At 44.0% G+C, this 26,758-nt stretch overlaps 1 protein-coding gene across 2 annotated transcripts in view; it reads right to left on the bottom strand.

Annotated features, from left to right (window-relative positions):
* Positions 1–26,758, bottom strand: part of CLCN5 (chloride voltage-gated channel 5) — a 1,154,200-nt gene that overhangs the window by 1,034,145 nt on the left and 93,297 nt on the right. The window lies entirely within an intron of this gene.

Below are 26,758 nucleotides of genomic sequence, written 5' to 3'. Positions count from 1 at the left end.
TGCAACTGTCAGGCGGCTGCGAAGATCAGATGCAGGGACAAAGAAACGCTGGGAAGTGGCACAGAAGAGCAGATGCAGGCGTAGAATATCAACGCTGGCGCTCTGAGATCAGTAGCGAGAGAGGTCACTGTCATATGGGGGCATACAGAGAATCTCTAGGAGCTGCTGCAAAGAAGCAGCATACCCGTGCAACACCCACACCACCCCTTTGACCACTTGAAAAGAGTGTACCTTCTCCCCTAAGAGGCTTACTGGGAGACCCCCAAAATCCAGGTCCCCGAACCTGGACATTGATACGGTTTGTCCCGGCTACCATCTCCAGGACACAGCAAGCATGTGCCGAAGTGATAAGCTGGGCTTAGCCCTCTACTTTTCAATTTCCACCATAGATACATACATACATACATACATACATACATACATACATACATACATACATACATACATACATACATGCCCCGGGTGGGGAAGCCCAGGCCAGATTGGCGGAGTGAGGTACTGGTGCCTTTGAACTGCTGTGACTTCCACTAGCATGTACAGACCGGAGTCCGTCTACACTTTCCTTTCCTGCTGGCATACAAGAACCTCCCGCCTGGCAGAGCATCAGCAGAGTGAGGTTGAGTGTTCTGGTGTTCGGGCTGTTCCGGCTCATCTCAGCTATGCGACCCGACCCGACTTGGGCTGCATTATCTGATCCTCTGCCTGCTGGGGAGACTCAAATCAAAGTATATAGTCAGCGTAGATTTTCACAATGGAGAATGAAGCTCCAGAGACAGACGACTGCCTCTACCCTTCATAACGAAAGCTGCAATAATGTTGCTAACGGAACCCTAATTGAACTAAAAAGGCCATTAGCACCACCCCCTGGTCTGCCCTCAACCTCCTCAACAGCAACTTGGGGGGGGGGGGGGGTCGTCTGGGCATTCATCGCAGAACTCGCCCTCTAGGGAGAACTGGGAGAGAGACGGAGTGCCGAGTCGTAAGGGTGACTATCTGAACAGGGACAAGGAACACAGTATTGGGGCGTTGGGAATGAGCCAAATGTGCTGAACTAACCATCACCCAGGAGCCCCAGTTACCATGGAATGCGAGGACTGAGGAGAGAATGTATATTTCAGAGGATTTCACTTCATCTGAACAATGGCCAGGTGAGGTATTTGCAATTCTAGAGGGTCACCAACTAACATTAGGAACGGGCTTGCAAGCCAGATTGGTGGCAACTACCAGAATCGGGATGACCCGCACAGGTAACCCAGAGTTCAAGCCTGAGGATGAAAAATTGCACCTCAGTGGAGAACAAAGAGGCCTTGTTGGGAGCCCAGAAAGGCCAAGAAAAAGGTTAAGAAAAAATGCAAACACCTCCGGGCATTATAAAGGAGAGTAGCATAATAACATCTGTGGTCCCTCCACATACTCTGAGTGATACCAATAGCACAAGAAATTATGGTAATTCCTCTCTGGCAGCCCAGCTTTCCAAGGACCTTGGGGCCCTTACGGACAAAATTAACCTCCAGAAAAGGAAACGTTTCTCCACAATACATTAACGCATCAAAGAGTTGAATGCTGCCCTTCCTTTGGGAAAATTCTCCATGCCTCTGTCACAATGTGTAAATCGGGAAGAGGGGAGACAAAATAAAGCTCTTTTTAAGACTCAATGGGGAGAGCTTTGGAGGGTCAGCGTCTAAATACTGAGGCGGGTTCAAGAGCGGAATCGACATGGCTGAAGGACTCAATAACTGACGCGGGGGCAGCTCCCCAAAATTCATCATCATCATCATCATCTGAAGGGTCATCCCACAACAGGGCTCCTCCTTTAAAGATGATTTAGGCCATATTCAAACACTTTGATGGCAACAATAGCAGTACCAATGGCTCTGTTTTGTAAATTATATGAAGCGCTAAATACCTCTCTGCAAGATCAAGCCACATTGATCGGTATGATCCATACCAGAATGATTAGCTTGGAAACTTTTGTTAAGGTGGAATCGCGATTAAATGGTGAAGCAGAAACATCAGCCCAATGGCAGGCCCGACTATGTGACCTAGCAAGGAGGGATACCCTTGACAAAACTGCTCTTATGGAAGCAATTATGGAAGACCATAGATGGAGGCGTAGAGAGGAAAGGGAACCTCTTGGACAAAACGGTGGTAATACTCCCCTTACGCGGCCTAGTGATTTGCCTGTAACAGAACCCACACCTCCAGGCTCTTTGATACAAGACAAGGAACTAGATAAGGGAGACCCCGTTGGGATTCAGGAACCTCCTACTTTCCCAATATTTATTCCGGCAAAGTTACCGGATTAGGAGTTTCGGAATGCTAAAAAGGAAAAAGGGGCCCCAGCCGATGGAAAAGAAAGCCAAAAACATCACTCACGTGAGAAAGATTCAATCAAATGGCTTGAGAGCTTTCTTGCGTAATATGGAAACTCTGAGTTGTGAAGAAAATTTGCAACCTTCAAAAAAGCCCTGAAGGAAACTAGTGATATCTACAACAGTAACCTCTTAGAATAGGCAGTCTTTGCCCCCCAGGCTACCAAACCCTCACAATGATCAGAGTAACCTTGATTCCACTGTGGGGACATGCCTCAGCAATCTAATTGAGATCATTGATAAAGAGGATGATGAAGATTGGAACAACCCAAGTAAAGCTGACTGGCTTGCAATCAAGAGGCAAGGTAACCAGCCAAGTAAGGAGGGGAAATCGTGGAAGCCTGGGAGGCAAGAAGGGTCCAAACCAACAACCAAAGAGCCAGCTACCATCATTACAAATGCTACAGAGAAAGGGAAGAATGTTCTGAAGTCAAAGACAGACCTGGGAAAAGATTGGATAATGGCCAAGAGACCAGAGATCCAATGGTGACCGCCACCGTGAGCGAGTTGAAACTATGCCTGGAGAGAGTACTATCAAGCTATCACGCACCCATCTTAAACAGATGTAACGTCATGAAGCTGCTGCATCTTATTCCCCCTCTAAGATATATTACAACTGAAGATATTAGGGCGGTAGAATTTGTCCATGAAGATCGCAACGACTGGGTCATCTTACACCTGGAATCTCCATTAAATAAAGAAGTACTCCTTGAACACAGTGACAACATTCTCCCTATGGGGTATGATCTCAGTGAATATCAGGAATCAACCTCTCTGCGAAATTAAGGTTTGGCTCCAGGAATGTACAACAGAAAAAGCAGGAAGAAGTAAAACCTGAAACACCAGAAACCTCCAGAGCCAGTCAATTAAAGTTGGATGTAGCTAGTTCACTATCAATGCAATTTTCAGTGGAAAACCGTCCCCACAAACAGGGCATGGATGCCTCCTCAGCAGATAGCAAGCAAGCAGTTGCAGAACTAATGAAGTGGAGATGGCTGGCTGGAGCACTGGGGAAAGTGACTCACAAATAGACTGCTACCCAGATGAGAAAGTCAAAAGTCCTCTTGGGTTCTTGGAACTCTCGAGGATTCAACCCATTGTTTTCGGAGGATTGGAAATCTTTTGGCCGTTTTGACATTCTTTGTTCCCAGGAGACATGGCTATGGTCAACCCCCTCCTGTGAGGGCTATGAGACTCTTTTAAATCCGGCCAGCAAGGGCTTAATGGGAAGGCCTTTTTCCGGTTTACTGACTTTTATTAAAGTCGACTCTGGTTTTAAAATATGCAGCCACACAAACCCAAATCGCTACGGCCAGAAAGTAAAACTCCAAAAGGAAATTCCCAGGGGGTAACTCCAATCTCCTCCTGAGAAACTGCTATAGAAGTGTCAAACTTTAATTTTAGCAGTGATGCGTAGTGTGGATGAGGTATTGAATGATTGGGTAGATCCATGGATTGCGATATGTGGGGACCTAAATATGCGGCTGTTATCTACAGTGTCCCCCACTCCGCCTATGCCAGTTATCAGTGGAAGCAGATAAATGGGTTAGAGGGATGAGAACCCGTGAAAGGATGAAGTTAAATGGGCAAACAGAGAAAGAAAGCCCTGGGGCCTGCACATGGACAAATGGTGACCAGTTGGCACGTTTAGACTATTGTATTGTGTCCAGGGGTGTTTGGGTCATCTTAAAGAGGTTTTAAATAGTAGGTATGCCACACAGTGACCATGACCTGTTATCGACCACCCTTGGGCTGCCTTTTTGCGCTCAGCCCAATAAGAAGATGCCTATGGTTGACCTGGCTTGGGGTAAAAATCGATGAAAAATAAACCCAAGTGATGTGGCGAAGATCCCAAGTCGTTTTTCGAAAGCAATCGGGCGGGATGCCAGTATAGTAGAATATGCATGGATCCTAAGGGACATCAACCAGACTCAAAATCGGGGTGGTGCTACTCTTATAAGCCCAAATCATTCCTAGAACCATGACACAGTGAAGACAAGACGGAAATGCGAACAGACATCAAAAGGCCGAAGAAAGAGTCAGGTCTGGGTACAAAGGAATAAATAAGATCTTGCAGGCAAAAATATAAAAATTGGATTAGGTGCAATGACGCGAGGTTCCTGCAGTTGGATGCAGAACAAATGTTAAAGGCAGTCTGCGGCAGAAACTCGAGGCAGACATGGGACTTAATAAATAAGAGGGGGGTATTTTGAGAGAACCATATGATGGGCCAGAAAACAGAGGATAAATGGGTCGAGCACTATAGTAGTCTCTTTGCTAAAAATGCCAACGTTCCTGTGGCAAGGAGGCGTACAGAGGGAAAGCGCTGGCCAATTGCCTTTGATATTGTAGAGGTAAGAATAATGCTGTTGAAACTCAGCTCTTCAAGAGCGACGGGCCCCGGTGGTCTCTCGAATTTTGCCCTAAAGTCAAACATACAAAACTGGTCCAAGCTGGTGGTGACCCTGCTCGAACAAGTGAGGATTACGAAACGAGTGCCGCTGTCTTGGCGTGAGGAGATTGAGGTCCCCCTTTTCAAGAAGTGCGATAGAGGCGATCCGAAGAACTATCGCCCTTCTTGATTCGCTGGGGATCTTTGCTTCCGTCATCCTGCGGCATTTGAATGTCTGGGCCATACTGAGTGGAAGCCTCGATCCAGGGCAATCCGGCTTTGTAAAGGGGGTGGGGACATCCCTAAATTTATTCATTCTCAATTTGTTGAAGCAGGATGCCATAAAAACCAAATCTTGTATCTACATGGCCTAGACAGGCCTTTGATGGTGTGGACAGGAACAGCCTGTGGGCCAAATTGACAGATTGGAAATGTACAGACCATACCATTGAAGCAATAGAGTGTCTACAATGACACCTCAATCCAAATAAGGATAAGTGCAGAAGGTACCTTGTCAAGGGAAATACCTATCTTTGGGCTGAAGCATGGAGGCACGCTTGCTCCTTTGCTATTCAGCCTTTACCTTTCACACATTGGACCATCACAGAGGAAGATTAGAGCTTTCCCCCTTAAGCTAAGCAACCAGACGGTACCGTGGTATTGTCTCTTGGCCCAAACGCCCATTGGCCTCCAGCACCGTATTGATGCATTTAAGTCCAATGGCATGACAATAAATGTCGGAAAATCTAAAAATCCTGGTGATGTCATTGGTGTCCAGGAAGCAAAAAGAAACCTTCTGCTGGAAGGTGGAGGATACACCTCTGGAGTTTTGGATTCTATGGTCCATTTGGGAATTGATCAACAAATGTCTTTCTGATCAAGGACATTACACCTTTTTGAGAGATAAAAATCCCAAAACTGACCACCCAGGGGATCGGCATTGTCAGGTGTTATTGTGGTTTTTCACTGATGTCGGTGATCACCTTTTACAAGCAAAAGGTGGTCCAAACTCTTACATATGGTGCGGAGGCGGTATTAAACCTACCTTGGGAAGTGTGGTCATTATTGGAGGGATATTTCTAGCATAGCGTGTTTAGGCTTCCAGGATCGCTACCAGTGGCAGTGGTCCGCCACAAACTTAGTCTACAGCCTATGACCTCGGTGGTATTATGGAAGTCTATAATGCTCTATCGCAAATCCACTTTAGCAAAAGGGATGCCCCCTTTGGAAATCCTGAAGTCGCAGGAATACGAGGGAAGTGAAATCAAGGAATGAGAAGAAAGATCGAAGTTCAGTTAGCCTTCCATTATATTGATGTAGGGGTCCTGTTGGGAAATCCAGACAAAGTAAAGGAGGTTTTCCAAAGACCTGATAAGATAAAACCTACAGAGGAGAAGGTTTGTCCCAGGATCGATTAGGGATAGAGAAAAAAAGGCCTCAATGATCTGCCAAGCCATCTACAGAAATTCCCATCACCGTGATATAGAGATCTTCCGTTAAGATGCCGGCTTAATATTATGCAGACAAAGGAGAGCTTACTGAGAAGACACCAAATATCAGTGGAAAATGCCCATTGTCGATTCTGTAAGGATCCACGTTTGACAGAGTCCCTTCTACTACATCTGATGCCGTGGAGTTACGATCTCTATATCCAGGGGAAACACCTGATAAAAAAAGCCTCCTTGTCATTGGAGGAATGGTGGATGCTAGCTTTAATAGGAGAAAGGTTGGCTATGGCTCTTGCATCAATGACATTTGTGGAGAGAGTTTTTGAGGAGGTTTAACATCTGGTGGGAAAGGTGAGAATTATTAAGCTAGCTGAGGGCCATCGAGAGTGGTAAGCATTCCGAGTACTACCCATTTGCTGCCTTTTTTTTATTTGTCTTTAATTTAAAAAATGAACCTTTACAAATTATACATAATTACATAAACAAAACAAAACAGGTTTATGCATTATTCATTGACATTATAAAAGTAACATTGATATCCTTGTATCTCACAGTTATTTAAAAATTATAAGAATTCTAAAAAGGAGACGTAAACAATTGGAGAACCAAAATATAAGATTGTTCCATAACATAACTTAGTAATTCATTTTCTATGCATTTGAGAAGCCATACAAGGGCATAAATCAAAGGTCTATGGTTCCCTTGCATCATTATTGCCCAGAGTTCTTCAAGATATTCTTCATATTCGATAGTAACAAATTTCATTAGCAAGTTGGTTCTCTTGAATTTAAAATGCAGACAATATAAAATTAAATGTTTCAGCGTTTCGACAGGCTCATTGCAGGGATAAAAACAGCAACTTAAATTTATTGTCTCCCCTTTTACCTTATTCCAACTTCCTGACCTTGCTTTTGTGTGAAATGGATTTAGTTTGAACCATACATAATATTTTCTAGTAGGATTACAAGGAAAGGACTCAATATATTTATATCGAGGAATACACTTTTTAGTGAAATTGGCATATTCAACATATGTTTTGTATTTGCGTATTTCAGCTAATGTTTTGTACCAGTCATACTGATATACTTTCATCTTTGCATATCCAGGTCTTAAGACATATATCTTCACTTGTAAGATTCATCTCATGTAATATTTCTTGCATTTCTCATTGGTATGAATTGATTAATACATTTTTCAAAAGTAAATTGGTTTTATATCAACATATAGTGAATTAATTGGTGATCTGCACATTTTGGCATAATTGGTGAGTTGTCACCATTTTCTGCACAATGACAAAGATATTAAACCCAATTCGTGTTGAATAATACAATTTGGTAAAACAGGAGATAAATGCATTGCAGATTTCAAAAGCTTGCCTTGGAGGCTAAGAATGTATTCACATCTAATAGGCAGATATCAAGTAAGTACAGAAGGACGCTTTCAATTTTTAGAGTGAGGAAATCAATTAGCGGAACTAGCGAATATTTGCAATATTTGGCAAAAATTACTTTGAGTTGGGAAAGCAATGGTCGCACTTTTAGATTTAAATGTTCAGCCCATAATTCAACCGAATTATGTTCCACTATACGATAGCCCAAATATATTGTTTCTGTAATCAGGGGAATCGATGTATTTGATATAAGCCAACAACAGCCTTTTCTCTTGTTACTCCGGCCAAATTTCATTATCGCAGTTTTAGTAGGATTAGGGCTAAGATTGTGCGCTTTTGCTTGAAGCCCCGCTGGGGTTGGGTCAAAGATTAAAATGTCATCTGCAAAAGCAGGCCATTGTAGACGTAACAACCCCAATTTAATCGAAAATAGATTTTTTCCACTCCATTCCAAGTCCAAATCAGAGATATATAAATTGAAAAAGGTGGCTGCAAGATTACAGCCCTGCTTCAATCCAAGAAAAGTTCTTATCGGTACCGTAGTTCTTCCGTCGGCCGAGATCCTGATCCTGTATGATGTATCCATGTGCAGTTTTACAAACCAGTAAATCAATTCTGATGGAATTTCCAATTTTACCATTTTAGATGAGAGGATGTTACGGACAAAACAGTTAAACACTGCGGACACTTCTATATAAAAGCCATGTAGACAGGATTTGCGTTTTCGGATTTCACAGCAGCTATTATATGAGCCATGATGATGGCATTCAATGTGGTGCTCATTGTGTTCCTAAATCCTGTCTGAAATTTTGAATACAGACCATATTTACTAATATACTGTTCTAATTTGTACAGGAGCAGAATTACAAAAATGTTCGCCTCTGTGTTAATGAGTGAAATTGGTAGATCGTTTTGGGGTAGGGAAGGAACACTTTTTTTAAAAATACGAATAATATTAGAGGTGACCCAAGACTTCGGTATAAATCCAGTCTTATTAATATTGTCAAATTTTGCTTTTAGAATTGTTGACCATACAATCGGGTCCGATTTATAAAACACATGGAGGTAATCCATCAGGCCCTGCAGATTTTGAGTAAGATAGTTTGCCAATTGCCCATTTTATGTTGTCTATAGACCAACCTTATGAACAGAGAGACGAAATTGTTGCATTCAAGAATTCTTCCAGGAGTGCATATTTCTTTGATATATATTCGCTCCAGGTTTTTTCAGAAATGCAATTAGGCAGAGGGACAACCTTTTGTTGGTAAGAACTTTTTATACTTTGCCAGATCGCCCTAGAGTCATGCTTACATATAGCCTTAATCAAGGCACAATTGACATTGTTAAACCTATTTTTATATTTAAGCAGTATCCGTTTTCGCAATGAATGATAGTTATCAGTGTATAAATAATTATTTCTTAAATTCCTCATTTCCCCTCTTTTTTAACATCTTACAAATAGAGTCAAAGTGGTAAGAATGTGTAGACTTGTTATTAATATATTGAGTGCGAAAATGTAGCATTGCATTATTTATAATTTTTGAGTACATGAGTTCCATAACGAAAGGCGACCTGTGCAAATTCATATTATTCTTCACGGTTTGTGCAGTTACATACTCCACAAATCTTTTAAATAGACAAGGATTCCATCTTAACGTTATAGATTCATGGTGGACTTCCGGGTAAATTAATGCATGATCAATGTCTAGCATTTAACATTCAATTTTTAGACATATGTGATCGCCATGTATTATTGGACTGATAGCTAATGGACCGGTTATAGATGCCAAATTATGCGATAGACCTATGTAATCAATCATTGAATAATACGTCCCACGACACCAAGTAAATTGCGGACCTGAATCTTTGCTTTCAACCATTTCAATGTCCCAGTCGTGGAAGTATGATTTCAAAATCAAGCCTCTTGTTTTAACTGAATTTAAGCTATTATTGGTGTTAGAATGAACAAAGGACCGACAGTCAGTATTAAAGTCACCACCAATGATAATCCCACAAGTGACAGAAGGAGAAGGGATGTTTCTAAGCAATTGTCTAGTTCATTTAGCAAGGTGTCTAGTAAGATACTGACAGCGTTCCAATATAGGCTAATCAATGGTATCGATTTGTAGTTCCTATTGTTCAGTGTCAAACAAACACCCAAAAGCTGAGGTGATTGCCAAACAAGTTGTGATTTAGATTTTATATCATTTGTAATTGCAATAGCTAAACCACCAGAAGGCCCCCCACAGTTAAATCTACTTGCAGAGGCGCAGTAGGTAGTACAGCCGGGAAGAATTAGGGTGTCCAATTTCATAGTTTTTTGAAGCAGTAAGATGTTAGGTTGATTTAAAGTACTTCAAGTTGGGAGCCACCTATGTAAATTATGGAATCCACATGAATTCCATGAAGTGATCTTTAGTTCATTACTTGACAATGGCTATGCCTGACATTCTTCAGTTTTAGAGTTCAGGAATACTCCAAGCATAGATTCTAACCAAGACATAGCTTTATTTTTCCCTGCTAAATTCAACAATTCTACAATAGAGGGGTTCATGCCATTAGAAGTTTTGTTAAGATGTTAAATGGTTTCTTCGTTGGAGGTTATAGCTGGGCTAAGATATGATATGAATTCTTGTGCAGAGTTTTCATTCATAAAAGTGACTAAGGAGAGCCCTTGTTCCTTGATCTCATCACGGTATAACCAAAAGAGTTTCAGAGGGAAGATAGCATAACATGCGATAATTATTCAGTTTTGCCAATGAAATTCTTATTAAATCCTTAGATGCAAGAATCCTTAATTGCGGGATGCGTGATAGTAATGCAAGGAGATGGGAGCGATTAATACGTGCCGACTCAAGAATTTCGGGCTTTCCTTCAAAGCCAATATGAACTCCCCTTTATGTACAACTTGAGTTTTAGGAGATGTTATTTGGACTGGGTTTATCAAAGAGGAAGAGGAGTCCTGTAGTGTAGAAAAGCCCCTTTCAGGCATCAAAGGAATAAGGTCAGCCAGAGCCGATAAAGGAAGAGGGGGTTTTACAGCAAGAACGTTGTTAACTGTTTCAGGAGAGATCACTCCTGCATATAAAGCCTTTCTCAGGTTTCCTAAGAGGTCAATGTCGATATCACACTTACCATTTGGTAGGGATTTAAGACACTCCTTAAAAGCCCCAGATCCGTGCATTTGTATACTTTTGTCATGCTGGATAGAGTTTACAGCACGGAGGCATTTCCCACCTGGACCTTTGAGTTGCACGGATAGAGTCATAATTTTACTAGCTCCATTTATTATTATGAAAGTTTTGCTGGTATAGGGTGCGATGGGTGCGCAAATTGCACATGCTTCAGAGTAAGATTTCATTTTTTCTAAAGGTTGTGGTTCATCAATTGCGGGCATTTCAGAATTTTTTTCCGTTTTTCCTAGAGTTTGAGGTAAAATGTGTGAGGCACTTATGATGAGTCCTTCAAGCTTTACCTCTTCAGAGGGCGTTTGAGCAGCTGTGGTGCAACTTCTGCCGCTTACAGGTAAGCAGGCGTTTAGATTATTATTTTTTTTTAAAGGTTTCTTGGCAGATTCATGTACCTCGTCGCTAGATTCGTTTTGCACTTTGGGCTTACTGGTAACTGTCGTAGGGACCGACGCAGACAGTGTGATTTTAACAGGATTGATATTTGACCTCTTCCCAGAGACCATATGGGAAGACGCTGCCATTTGCTGCGTTCCAAGAGAAGGCACTGTACTATTATTCGTTACAGGGGGTAAAAGTGCTGCTTGACTTTCTTTGGAAAGTTGGGCCACATCTATAGGCTCTTCTTCTAAGTTTCTACAAGGAGTTGGTAATTTAGATATGAAAGTTGTTTTGCAGTTATTATCCAGTACCGAATTAACATCATTTTGATTGGCCTTGGTATCAATTAGCGCCTCTATGTCTTTTGGCAGACCGTTTAAGAGCTCGCAAGAGTATCTGTTTTGAACGACGCGATAAGAAAACCGTACTCTCCTGTGAAGCAGGACAGGGGTTCAGTTCTTCATCAATCTGTTCCATTGCTTTTAAAAGAACCGATGGACTATCCAGAGATTCTCGTTTATTTGGCTTGTTATTTAATTGTGAAATAGTGCACTTTAATTCATACATCACTTCTTTTAAAGTCACACTAGAACTGCAAATACAATGAAACTCAGCAACGGTCAACTCAATTGGGCAGGAAGGTGATTTAATAATGCCAATGGGAGGAAAAATATCTGAAGACATCCGAGTCCTCTTTTCAACATGGGACAGCCTGGGGATAACAATTGGGGCCTTAACGGGTTCTTGTTTACTCCTCGTAATTCCCAGGCCAATATAAAACCCTCTATGCGATCAATGTTACAAGCAATTTGCTGAATAGAGAATTTTATTTCTCGTAATTCCAAATGAGACAGATCGTGACCTTTATCCAAAAGGTCTAAAATCCTAATAATCACTGTGAAAGTCTGAGGACTCCTCCCTTCATTAATATCTGGAGAATTCACCATTTTGTGAGAGTCGTGAAAGGAGTTGTTCCGGTATTGGTTCTTTGTTAATATCGGCGTCTTTAGCGGGAATGTTAAAATGAGCTATGGGTGATGCAAGATATTTTTCAGAGTCCCTTGTGACCAAGTGTGACTAAGGGAGTGAGCATGCTTATTGAACGACGGACTTCATTGTCTAGGTCAGCCATGCTTTCCAGTTCAATCTTCAGTGACTCATTAAAATAAGTGTGAACAGTAAGATTTTGAACAAGGTTTTTTTCCTTCAATTCGTTTTGAATTCTCAGGAGATATGTCATTTTTCTGCAAAGGGCCCAGGACGCCAGTCACAGCGCTGGTACCACATACAGATGAATGCACCTGTGCTGCATGAATAGAAGATAAAACTGTACTGCATTTCGGAGATTGGAATGGGGGAACTACAAATGAGGCAGGGTCAATATATGAAGTCCTGCCTGCACATACCATCGAATCAATTGTGGTGCTGGTCAAGATGAGCAGAGTTGGATCAAGACAGCGGCCGCTATGTAAGCCGCTTGCCGTAGTGTTTCCTGTTTGTACGCAAAGCTATTACAAAACTTTAAAAAAGGAATTGTAACTTCAGATACGGATATATATAATAGTTGATGCTTTTTTAAGGACTAGGGAAATGTGTCGGAAACAGAGTGGGATTTTAGAGCCATGATTTAAGTGATTTTAACTGTCTGTGCGAGTGTAACACGACTTGGCTGATATTAATGGATTTGTTGTGGGGTTTTTTTTTTCTTTTCTCCTTGGAAGGAGGGGATGTAACGGTTAAAGGTTTCTATTTGCTTTCTTTATGTTTGCTTGAAAGTAATACAACTTTTAATGTAAAAAATAAATTGCCCAGGGAAAGTCATCCATTCCTAGGCAAGAGAGGGAAATATAAATTGGCAACAGGGAGTGTGATTTTTTCGGGGAGGTCAGAGGTGAAGGGGGACCAAGAGACCAGCAGAAGGAAGGGAAGGGTAGCTAGTGGAGGAGATGGGTGTTGCAGGTGAGGTATCGGCTGAGGACTGGAAGCAGTTTTGTAGTGCCAGTGCACATGTTGAGTCAGGAGATTAGTGTAAGGAGTGAATGTGACAAGGTGGGAGGAGAGTAGAAGGAAAGTAGCGTGGAGGGAATGAGTAGTAGTGACTCGCCCCCAAGCTTTGACAAGTCAGAAAAGAACTCAAGACCCACCGCTTCATAAAGTCTCTCCTCCTCAACACCTAGGCAATCACGTTGCACCCCGCACCACCTGACACACACAGATGCCATCCACCCATCTCCTCCGTGCCGCTCTGTACAGCTGTACCCCTCTGTATCCTACCCCCACTGTATATCTGTTCTGATACCTCTGAAAAGCACTCCTTTATGCATCTATACTGTTGTATAACTCTGTAAGGCGTGTTGCTTCTCAAAGCTTGGTCCGCGCTCAATAAATACCATCATAAGAATAATAGTGTAGAGGGGCAGAGTAGTAGCAGAGGAGGAGTGGAGTGAGAGTAGAAATAAAATGAAAGGGTGGAGGTGAAAACTAGGAGAAGTGAAACGTCGAAGGGACAGAAGATTTGTGGTAGGAGTAAGGCGTATCAGTGGGGTAATAATAGAAGTGAGCGTGGCGTGACTGAACCAGGCTGAGTGCAACAGAGTAAGTACAAGGCACTATCCCAATTCCCATTAAAATACTAACCATTCAGAAGTTACAGAAGGGAAAAAAAAGAGGGGGGGAAGTGGGGGGGGAAAGAAGGGGGAAATGAGGGAGACTCACCGTAGTGACTACGTTACTCCTAGTCCATAGTCCCCTTTCCTCCATACTTGTGGGACATTCTGTCCTCCGGGATGGGACCGGAGCACTTTAAAATCATGAAAAAAAATGTTGCGCTTTTATTTTTAAACAGGGCCGCCGCACGTGACCGTACCTCCGCCCCACGCATCACTCATCAGTCCTTTTTGATCGAAAGGTTCAGCACCATTTAGCAATAACAGAGGATACTTATTAGAGGGGATGGCGGGTGTATGGAGGAAAGGGGACTATGGACTAGAGTAAGGAAGTCACTACGGTGCGTATCTTTGTCCCACACCTGTGCCCTTTCTCCCACACCTGTGCCCTCTCTCCCGCACCCTCTCTCACTGCGCCCGCTCCCTCTCCTGCCAGCTCTCACCCAGTTAGGAACGGATGTTCCACAGAGAGCTTGAAGCTCACTTATTCGTCTTGCAGATGTTACCGCAATCAGAAAAAGCCCCCTTCCAACAAAGGTACTTGAGTTCGGTAGTGGCCATAGGTTCAAAAAGTTTATGACAAAGCGTTGAGGACCACATTCAGATCCCATTTGAGATGAGGGGCCCGAACTAGCAGGAAAAAGATGAAGACCTGATGATGACTGGATTAGCCAGTGAAAAAGAACCGTCTGTAGACAGATAAGCCACAATGGCTTACCTGTCCTGCATGATAACACATGGATGCCAGAGGCTGCAAGGTCCGACACAAAAGACAAAACAATGTCAATAGAAGCATGTCTGGGATCAAGCTCTTTGGCAAGACAACAATGAAAAGAACTGAGTCACTTGCTCCTGTATTGAGCTCTCGTAGAGGGCTTTCATGCCGCTTGAATTATACACATGTTGTCCTCGGAGAGGTTGAACTGCGCTAATGATCGCAACTCAGGCACCAGGCCACCAAGCTAAACGATTGTGGGGAGGGGTGCCAAAACAGATGATTGTTCTGGTGAAGGAGATCAGGATTCTGCGGCAACCTGATCAGAGAGCACACCAAAAGGTGCTGCAGTTCCGAAAACTAGAACCTGGCTGGCCACCATGGAGCGAAGATGAGAGTGCAGTTCGATGCACTCCTGAGTTTCCAGAGTGACCGGTGAATCAGTGGCAAAGGAGGGAAAGCTTAAGCTTTCACGGTGTCCCACGGGATCTCCAGGGAGCCGGTCCCTGGAAGCATGAAGTAGAAGTTTCCTGTTCGATGATGTTGCAAAGAGGTCCACCGCTGGAGTACCCCATTGCTGGAAGATCCTGGTGAGAACATCAGTGTTCATCTCCCACTCAAAACTCATGGCAGATCGGCGGCTGAGGGAGTCTGCAGCCACACTGATGTGACACAGGAACATGCACAGCTTGAAGCCAGACATTGTGTTGGATAGCCCAATTCCAAATTTGGATAGCAAGGTACACCATGAGGGAAGACTTGGTGCCCACGTTTGTTCATGTAGAACATCGCTACAGAATTTTCCATGCAAATTCGAACCACACTGTTGGGGATAGAGGGTTGGAAAGCCTTGAGCGCCAGGAAAACTGTCAGGAGCTCCAGGTAATTGATATGTGACCGCCTGTCTTGAGGAGTCAACAAATCGTACACCTCGAGGTGGCACAGTGTCGCTCCCCATCCCATAAGGGAGGCGTCTGTAATAACCGTTGCTTGTGGACAGGGCCCACTGAAAGGTTGCTGGCGGATGACCGCCATTGAAGATCCGCCGTCATGCAGCATGGGATTGGAATCATCTTGGAATTCGGATCCGTACCCTGGGACCAGCAGCTCCGAAGTGCAGGCTGAGTGCGCCTCATTTTCAGGCGTGCAATAGGTAGAGCTAATAATGCCCAAGAGGCCATGAGGCCCAGGAGTCTCTGGAAGCACCAGCAACACATGTGGGAGGACTGCAGGAAGAGCTGGCACGTGGTCTTAAGGTCCGCAATCCTGTCCTCTGTCAGGAACACTAGCACTGACGGTATCCCAACCAAAACCCAGAAAGATCAGGTCTTGAGAGACCGTCATCAGCGATTTCCGCCAGTTTACCGACAGCCGAAGATGGAACAGGAGCTGAAGGAGCAACTGAAGATTGGCTGCAGGGACCTGCACAGGAGCCAATCGTCCAAGTATGGGTAAACATGAACTCCCTGCAGTCTGAGGAATGCTGCGATGACCGACATCTTCGTAAAGACACGCAGTGCCAAGCTTTTGACCAAATGGAAGCACACAATACTGGAAGTGTTCCATTCCCACGGAGAACCACAGATATTTTCGATGCAGGCTCCAGATCAGAATATGCGTATATACATCATGAAGGTCTACCAAGCTGAGCCAATCGCCCTTCTGGAAAGAGGACCTTATCTGGCAGGGCATAATCATCTTGAATTTCTCTTGGGGAAAAAGATTGAACTTGGAGAGGTTGAGGATAGTGCGCAGGACAGCCTGGTTGGGTTTGGGCACTGTAAACAAATGTGAGTAATCGCCCTCCCCCTGCTGCCGCAAGGGAACAGGTTCCAATGCTCTGAGGTCTATAATTTTCTATACCTCGCCTCTGAGGAAGGGCTACCCGGTCTGCTGGAGAAGAGGGTGAGAGTGTGGGTAGGGGGGAGGGGCAAGCGGAAGCCCACCCGGGCGAAGGACAAAACCCATCAGTCTTCTGTGATGGTCTGCCACGCCTCCAGATGAGACGAAATTCATCATCCCACCGGAGTCTCGTGCGTGCGACCGATAGAAAATATAATTTAGATGTTTTATCGGCGGGGAGACAGTTTGCTGAAGAGGCGGCTATTGGCCGAGAGAAAAAACGGCCACGTTGCCGTTTACAGCGGGGGCCACCAGCTGGAGCCTCTGAAACCAGAGAAAGACCTTGTTTGAGACCCCGACCACTTCAGTATAAAGCGCCTTTGCTGGAGGTGTCCCGGGCCCACGCACTCCAGGCAAAGTGAGGTGGGATCCACCCTCACGAAACGATGTTCACATGATGAACAGGACACTAACCCGAGACACTGTGGCATAGACGGAATAAAGAGGACCATGGAACCGGAATAGGAATGAAGGACAAGGGAACAAAAAAATATATATATTTCTTGTGATGCAAGTGCGTCCGACCCCAACGAGAAAAGGACTGAAGGGCAATGCGCAGGATGGAGCACACGAAGGTGGGCTACGGTCACATGCGGTGGCCCCGCATCAAATAAAAGAAGGACAAAAAAGTTAATTCTTTAATGCTTTAAAGTGCTCCAGTCCCATCCCGAAGGACAGAAAGTCCCACAAGTATGGAGGAAAGGGTACGGGACGTAGGAGTAAAAGCAAGCATGAGAGAGATCGGGCGAGAGAGAGCGCGAGTGGGTGAGAGAGAGAGCGCGAGCGAGTGTGAGCACGAGCGGGCGAGAGAGAGCGAGCGAGAGAGAGCGAGCGAGCGAGAGCGGGCAGGCGAGCTAGAGAGAGCGGGCGGGCGAGAGCATGAGAGAGGACAAGAGAGAAAGAGCGAGGGAGAGAGAGCACACAAGCGAGTGTGAGCGAGAGTGCAAGACCTGCCATTTGGAGAAGATTTCACAATCCCTAATCTTGAAACACAGCCCACCAGTAAAAATCAGAATACCAAGCTGGAGACAGAGGATGTGGTCATAATCTGTATGAACGTTCAAGAAGCAGTTCTGAACCGTGACTTAACACCCACTGCTGAAGATGCAAACTATTCTAATCAGGAAGAGTTAGAGGATATTCTGATACAAGAGTAGGGTGATGCATAGCACAGATCCTGCAGCCCAGCAGAGAACTAGAAGTCACCTACCGATGCTGGGGAAGTTCATGAGCCTCACATGGCCAGATGGCTTTGAGCGAGGACAGATTACGCAGAACAACCATTTCATGGCGCATAGCTAAAACCAGAATCAGAAACCCTCAGGGAATAGTAACCCAACAAACGCACTGTGCTTCTCCTGTAGGTGTTTGGACATGGATGTCCAATGAACAGGAGGGCGAAGGAAATTAAGGTTGTCTATGTACATCCGCTAAACATGAGCAATGCAGCATAGGTGTCGGATTAGGAGGCAAACCCAAAAGGGTAGAAGCAACAAAGGAAGACAATGTTCAGACTACAATTACGCACATTCCATTGGACAGGAGCAGAGATTCCCATTGCTAGTACAAATATACCACCAGGATATGACAGCCCAGATGGACGCTGCCAATAAACATGCCATCCGACAGGAGCACCTACCTCCTGAACATCAGCCAAGCCAATGAGCAGTACCAAACCAATGTTTTAATGGGGACTGGCAATGTTACTCCAAGACCAGAGCCCCTGTAGAACAAGTTCTGAATAGTTTGCTTTCGCTAATCCATCTAACTTCAGGTTACTAGCTTAAGGAGGCGAGGAGGCTACTGAATCATAAAGGCTAGGCTTGAGACTTTGCAGTAGGGAGGATTCATTAGAATAGATTTAGACCTATATGTTTGATCAGAAGGGGATCATTGGGAGGACTAGGATCAGCAGTTTTATTCAGAGATCCCTTTTTAGTCAAAAAGTTGAACCCTGGTTTATCAAACCCTAAATCTGGGTGCAAAATGTGCACTTGCCACTAGCCATGGTCTAGTGGTATTTGACTCTTGGCGAGTAAGAAATGGTGTGCAGTGTGTATGTATAGAATTGAGGTGGCGAGAAACTTTTGTATGGCTAGCTAAAAGCTTGCAACTTGAATGTTTGCCCCCTGCCCTATACGTGTTTTAAAAAAGACACTATTTGAACCTCACAGTGCAAGTGTCTTGAAATCCCCACAGTTGGCAGAATTGGGTGGGATCAATTGCTGATACACAGGGAAGTTGCAGGATGGCCAAAACATGTAGACTAGTCAGTACATGCAGGAATCGCTTTCATATATTAAAATGTACAGTACTTATCTGAGAAGTAACCAACGGTTTGAAGGTAAATAAAAGCAATCCCTTATTGAAGAAAGGACTTTGAGACTATGTTAGTAATTCAGAAGAGTACAAGCACCAAAAAGGAGCTGGTTAGTATTGTGTGGCGGAGTGATCCCAATAAAATAAGTATAAAAATCATAAGACATATTTAACATTTCGTTTTTTGTGTTCACAGGGTTTTAGTCTATATTCTTGGCTTCAAGGTGTCCGACTGATTACTCTAGGTTACAGACTTCTCATGAGCACAAATCCATCTTGCGTGCTTCCCTGTCTTCGACTTGGCCTTCAGTCCACACTTTACATTCTTGCAAAATGTGGTCAATTTGTAATTGTTCTAGATCTGCCAACAGCTGTTTTGAATTTTTTCAATCTGTTCTTCACAGACTTTAACAATACGAAAGTCTTCAAGGGGAAGCGATATGCCACTATCCTGACAAGCCTCAGCACTGCAAGACCACTAAAGTAGTGATGTGCACAGTATAAAAGCTTTAACAAACCATAAGACTACCACATCCCTTAAATACCAACAGGTGTTTTGCTTTAAACGTCCAATATATCCCTCAGTTTCCTACCACCCATCAAGATACAATTGTTTTATTTTTTTACTTCTGAACACTGCTAAGGATTTAAGTGGTTTCTTACTACCCTCTAGTATCCGAGTAGTTTCAGGTTATATGCACCTCTCCTGGTTAAAAGCCATCCAGTCAATCAGCATCGCTTAGCATCAAGTACTTCCAGCACAAGAATCTGTGAGCTGCTGAAACTATCAGGTTCTCACCATGCATGCTTTCGAAGATCCACAGCACCTCTCGGAACCACCTTCCAAATCAAGCCAAAGAATCCCTCCTTAAATTGCAAAGCATCTCCTTTTATATGTGTCTGTCTCTGATGATTCACCCTCTCATTGGGTATGTTATTCTCCTTTCCTTCTCCCACGCTTGGCAGGATTTAATATTTCTATATTAGCCCACCCACTTTCTATCTAGCCAGGGCATTGCAACAGGAAGCTACACAGCCCCTCTCCTCCATCTTGTTTTTATGCTCGTGGCTTCAGCCTCACAGAGGGTCCACAGATTTTGCCACCTACATTCTGTGTAAGAAATATCTATGTTTTGCTAATGAACGCTTTCCTCCATGAGCCACCAGTGTTCACCAACATAGCCTATCAGCATCACAAAACCCTGGCGTTTTCTGGCACAGACATCCAATACTGTACATTGCTGCAGGTCCACAGACTCCATTAAGCACCTCTGGGTCCTGAATCACTTTGTTGCCTTTGCCAATTTGAGATACGAAGACTTCTAATTATGGGTTGCTGCAATGGGCTATGCAGGGTTGCAGGATCCAATGGGAGCCATTCAGCGGCTGGAAGGTTGACGTACTTTGTTGAGATAACAAGGGTCAGGTAAATTAAGGGGCACCTGAACATAAAAGGTACAAGAAGGCACAAAGTTATTTCAGAGCTTTTATTTTTTACATAAATTATGCATGTCACTTGGTTGTGTCGGATATTGGCGATTACTTTCCATTTCTTGATCCCATACTAATCTGGTCAGATTATATGTTTCATGCCAGAGGATACCGGCATCCTACTCTATTATTTTGGCTGCATGATATGGCTCCACAGTTGGAGCCTACCGATATCAGATAAAACACCAGAAGATAATTTAATTCATTTCAATAAAATCAGTCTGAGAGGTTAAAATGAACCATTTCCTTCCCAACTCCTGGCCGAGGAAATAGATTGTGGGTGTTTGTAGTTCACTAGACGGCCGTGTTAAATGTGTTTAGCAACAGCTTTAATTGGAAACACTTCACCGATCTGAGCCCTAGAACTTGTTAACTTAAACTGCATTTACCAGTTTGACAAAAGGCCCCAGATTACTGGGTGTCATCTTTCAGCCTCTCCCTGCAAGAGGTGATCAGATCATATACACTGGTGTATTGTTAACAGGAGGGAGTAATCACATTGGCACGTGACAAGGTTGCCTTTGACAAAAAGTAATCTACTAAAACATAAATAATTGCCAATTATTCTATACACTAACAAAAGGAGACAACGCTACTAGAAAAAATGCCAAATGTGCTGCCCAGAAGGAATACAATTTTCTATTTGCAAGCTACTAGTTAGGCACAAAAGCCCACTCGCCTACTGGCATGAACGCTAGTTCTCCACCTAAACATAGTACACAATTTCTTACTCCCAAAGAGTACATTGTCACTTGCCAATGGCTAGTGCAAGAGCACATTTTGGAGGGGTGAAACATGAGTGCTATAAACTTGGTCGAAAATGAAACCCCTTTCTACCTTCCCTATATCCCGCCAGATCAGATTTCTACGCTCCGTAAAAGGAGTAGAAAACATAGAATTGCTACCATTTTTAGAGGATACCCTTGATCTGAATAAAAACGTGGTCTGAAATCGGCATCTTTTGCATGCTATTAAAGCACATGGTTTGACTCTGACCTAATATTTTATACAAGTGGCCAAAAATAATTGTGTTAGCACTTATTTAACCCAAATGATCAATTTAGACAAAAGGAACAAATGCACCAACATAACTCAGTCACAAAACAACTTAAATAGGAAAATTGAACATTAAAACCCCTTAAGTGCCGGGCTATTATGCAAGTCTATGCAAAAAGCATGAGCATACTCGTCTTTGGCACTCGTGTAACACTATGACATGACTAAAGGAGTAACTATTCAAATATTCAGAGAAATGCGTATAGAGTAAGTGCTTATGTTAGAGATATGTGTAGAGCATTACATATGTAACAAGGGACTTACTTCTTGGCAATAAATCCAAAATTCACAAAGAATGCAAGAAATCCATAAAGAGGTGTGGCGAAGCATTTGGACACATGGTAGGCATGATGAATTTATTTAAAATTTTAAAAATAAGAGAAAAGGCCTATCGTGCCCTACTGCCATTGTGAATAGTCCCCGCCTAACATAACTAAATCAGGGTGCTCGTCTGTCAATAAGAGTCCAAAATGAAATGTCCCCGGTCCAAAACACGACTTCTAACTTGCTGCATCACTAAAAGTAATAAACATTGCCAGTTTATATTCTCTCTGGCATGATTCCTTTTGGCTTGCTGGGTGCGAGACCTTTCCTCAAGGGTTTGGTCCGAACTCTCCAAAGGTTTCTCATGAGCTCCTGCAACTCGTAGTACACATTTCCTGTTAATCTTTCCTGGTGATTGCTATGCTTCCCAAGGGCTTTAAAGTCTGTCTTATTTTCCTTCTGAATATAGTCTTTTATAATTCCTATTCTTGTTTTCAGTTTTATATATGCCTCTGTTAGGCCTTGGCTTCTATTGCTCCATTTTTTCACTTTAATGGTTCCACCACTCCTGGGGCCTTTCTACTGGTTTACCACTCTCGCTGAACTTCGTAGTGAAACTTAATATTGAATGGCCTTCACAGCCTTTTCTTAAAATGTTCCAATGTTTGACGAATATAACACCGGGCAACTTCCTGGATTCCTCCCAATACACACAACCGTGGTTTCACATTCACTCTTATACAGCGGTGGTCTGGCCACTCGGCCGTTCGCCCGAGGTCGATTGAGACCATCTTCATGTGGGCCATTTGTTAAGGAGCACGACGGGGGGCCGGAAAAATGCACATGAACTTACATTTTCTCCAGACTTGAAAGCTGGGGCTGCCTGCCTGCCAGAGACCCATGCTGGTCGTCCCACATGGGTCTCTGGTGTCTTAAAGGTTTTTTTACTGTCTGGACTGCTTGCAATCTGACTTCACATCAACATGTAATGGGGGGCCAGGTCACTGAGCCTGTCATTTCTGTTATTCAAACAGGCCAGAGGAGGCCGACACCCAGTAAACCCATCCGCCTCGCCCACTGCCCATGCCCCGTGATCTTCTCCACCGTCGCCACCCTGGGGACACACGGTGCTATCAGACATCCACCCGGGCACAGAGCATTTTAGCTTCTTGTTTTCATTTCCTTGCGCTTTACATTTACATTCAAAGGCTGGGTGTACGAACCGAGCAAAGCAGTGCTGCTGGGTATGGGTACCAAAGCGTGCCAGGCAGCGACGTGAGCGTGACCCGTCACCAGTGAGGCTGCAGCCGCCAGCCAGCAGAGGAAGGCTGGCGGCAACACGCGCCACAGCAGACTACTTCAGGGGAGGCCAGGGCAGGCCCAGTGACAGACTCACTCTGCTGCAAGTCAACTTTCGAAAATGTCTGACAGTGCAAAGCAGCCAGCGCAGCAGCTAGAGCGATTAGTACTGGAACAACATACATGCTATCCCCCCACAGTCCACACTCCCATATCCCGCTTATCTGAGCAGGTAGGTAGGGCTCTGTCCCTTCCCCCCACAGCCAGGGTTGGTCATGCATCCGTGGCAGGATTCGCAGGGGCAGCTCTGGAATAGCATAGGCAACCCCAGGCACCGGAGAAAAGGCCACAGGCCCTGGCTGCAGTGCCAAGAGCTGAAGAAAGGGGACCCTGGGGCTCTCGGGCAAAGGAAGGGCCCTTTAAAAGGGCACGCAGAATCCACCCAAGCCTCAGCAAAAGTGTGCATTATTTGGACGGGTTGCAGAGCAAGACCGTGCAAAAATTGAAGGAGTACATGTCCGCCCACAAACACAGAACAATGCAATTGGCCTGAAAAGTAGACACTGCAGTCTACCAATAAAGACGCCCCACTTAGTTTCACAGGTTTTCAAAACCACACACCATGTTAGCTGTTTAAGATGTCAACATTTTACAGTTGGTTAAAACCATCATCTTGCATTTGATTAAGGTAACTTGTGAAGAAAAAGAGTCTGCTTGACCTAAGCGTGTCAAAACAAAAAGTCCAGGTTTCTACTCATAAATATTTTGCAGAAGGGTTGACACAGTACAAGTTTATTTCAGCGGTCATGTTGGAACCCCCCGCCCACCCCAAAAAAATGTTGCGTGTTCAGTCTGTAAGCATGAATATGCCAACGTGATCCGAGCTCCAAGTTCTGATGACAAGAACTAAGAAGATGCTTAAGACAATCTCTTTTAAATCTTGGACTGATAATGGCCACAATGTAAACTGGTCAATGTCCCCACTAATCACTGAAAGATAGCGGGAGATTTAAAATCAATTAAACAAATTCAAACTGTCTTAGAGACTATGGCCAAGCAAAAGAAGCTGTGGCCCCGGAATGTATGTGTGCTGCAATAACATATGCAAGCCTTCCAGGATTCTCCGGCAGTGCACTCTTCAAATATATTCAATTGAAGGCTAAACCCTCGATAAATCCGCGTACAAACATTCTGTGAGTGACTGTTAACCAGAAGGAGGTGCGGGTGGGCTCCTCATGGGAGCAATACAACAGTGATGGAGAAGCAGAGAGCGAGTCACTTATATCCTAACAAGGGAGATGTGAGGTTGTGATCACCTGATATCAAGAAGGCAGTCCAGCAGAGGATAGCATAAGTCAACTTTAATAACTCTGCTCTTAATTGTTCTCTCAATGCTTGGCTCTAATTACTTGGATAACGCTCCAGACTGTCACTTAATATTACGTTGGAGTAGGCGGAGTGTGCACATGCAATTGTGAGCCAATCAACACGCAGTGATTCCTCGAATGTTTACTGCGTTTAGATTAAAGAGGCTGACTAGAGGCTAAAAAAAACCTGCACAATGATCGCAGCTACTTTGTGATAAGGAACAGAGCAGGTTAAGTCAGTTTCTCCAACTTAATTTATTTTACATATGAAAATGGGTTTACACAAATCAGTCGACAGTTGAAACTGTCTGCTAGACAGGATTTCTTTCAAGTACTGGCATTGCTAAATTAGAATGTATTGGGTTCATTCCTGCAAACAAAGCAGCCAGCATAGAAATTATTTTGTGATGCCCTTTTAAAATATTCATGGTTGAAACCTGGCCATTTACAATAGAACACTAGCAGATTTAGCATATGGTATATTATGTGCTGTTGATGTGTAATGTTGAGTGGAGTGACAAAGAATGCGCACAACCAAGATTCAGTTGTCCTATTGCACAAATAGGACAATAATAATTGTGTTCAGTGTAACCCACTCGTTCCACGAAAACTTGAAAATGCCCCAGAGTACTAAATCAGGTGTAACCCATGGATACGCTTCAAAGTGTTTTTTACACCTAAGTTCTATATTGTAATTTCTAATGGGTATTGTGGAAAGGCATTGTGGAGCTGAGTGGACTAAAGACTAGCTCCGAAATGGCTTCCATTTGCAAGTAAGATGGAGCCCAACATGTCCAATGTCCAATGTCATTTAGGAGATGCTCCATGATTAGTCCTGTGTTTTTCATCCAGGGCTACAATTCCTAGAACACAAAGGGAAACAGGAATAGATATGCATCTTGCGAAGGGACACAGCTTATTGGCATGTATGAAGTAGAAGATATGAACCAATGCAAAATCCTGCATGCTTGCAATCGGATCTTATATATAGGCAAGTGTTTCTTTACCAAAGACAAGCTATTCACGTGTAAAATAAAGGTAATTTTGTTTTCAAATTCGACACTGAAGATTTTTGCAAACGCCTCCTTTAATACTTCAGGAAAACATATGCTGCTATTGCATAAAGGAGACCGATCACAACGAATAGGTGAAAACAGTCTGTTTTTTGAAAAAAAAGGACAAAGGGAACGTGATCAATGGTTTTCTCAAACATTTCCATAAAACATTACATGCAACAAACACCATTAACCCGCCATAAGTAGCATTTTCTGTAAAGTCGTGAATTGACGCGATTCATGGATGACAATTTGATGACTAATTTGGCTGGAGGGGGGGGGGTCAGGAGGGGAGAACTTTTTTTGTTTTGTATTTCTTGTTCCAGTCTGACCCTGCTCTTATATTTCATATTTAGTTTGCAGTCTCCGATTCCCCCCTCTCTTGCTCTACCTAGGTACCTTCATTCCCTGGGTTTAGATTACTAGGGCCTGGCATCGAGACAGAGCAGCTTCACTCTGGTTCTGCTGCCGTCTTCCTGACTCCGCTGCAGAGTCACTCTTGAGTGTTCAGCGTCGCTTGTCTAGTGGGAGATTTTGCTCCTACCGCTCCTATTGGTTTTGCCATTGTTAGTCGGGCTCCAGGCCCACCACAGATCTCCTGTGGTTATGGCACCAAAATGGATGGTTTTCTGGACTCTGTCCAGCCAGCGGATTCCCCCGTTTGCAACACCAGTCTTCCGGTGTTCTCGGCTGGCGTTCTCTCCTTCTCCGACAACCGCAGGCTCCCCGCTTCCTCACTGTTCCGCCCCTCCAAGGCATGACGACGTCAGAAAGCTTCACAAGCATATTGCTCTCTCCTCTCCCTCTCAGTCGATTTGTCTCAGTTAGATGTCAGTTCCATTCATCTTCAGATTTCAGTTGATCCAGCATTACCTAGAGTCAACAGAAAAGAAATTTGACTTGGTATCGAAGATAATCCCATGTAAGCAGATGTTGCTGGTATTTGGAGTTCCTCGTGGGAAGAGCTGTGTCCGGTTGCATTTTAAAAGCAACCTCTGATGCCGCGGATAACGCTGGCAGATTGATAGCAGAAGGGACCGTTATCAAGAGACACGCATGGTTATGGCAGTCTGGATTCATGGCTGAAATCCAAGCATCACTGTTAGATAAACCGGTGGAGCCAGATCTGTTTGGTAAGGCAGTCGAGGACGCGCTGAAAAATGCCAAGGATGAGTATGAGACACTCAAATCCCTAGGCCAACTAACCAATAAACCCCCTAATCAGAGAGGGAATGGCAATTTTCGTCACCCATGCGGACAAAATTCCCAGAGAGGATCTAACTATTCCCAGGGCAGGGTACACCATGGAACAATAACAACCAGCAGTCTACCTAGGGTTATGGCAGGGCTAATAAAAGAGGACGTGGTAAAGGTAGAGGCAGCCCCAGTAGAGGCGGCGGCACGCCTCCACCAAAACAGTGACGCTCCGTTCAGGGTCCCTTCTCACGCAACC

The sequence above is a fragment of the Ambystoma mexicanum genome, chromosome 2q (genome assembly GCF_040938575.1).
Source record: "Ambystoma mexicanum isolate Mex_15411 chromosome 2q, UKY_AmexF1_1, whole genome shotgun sequence".
NCBI classification, from domain to species: Eukaryota; Metazoa; Chordata; class Amphibia; order Caudata; family Ambystomatidae; genus Ambystoma; species Ambystoma mexicanum.
Note: the sequence above shows the minus strand (reverse complement) of the source record. Positions and strands in the feature narration are given on the sequence as shown.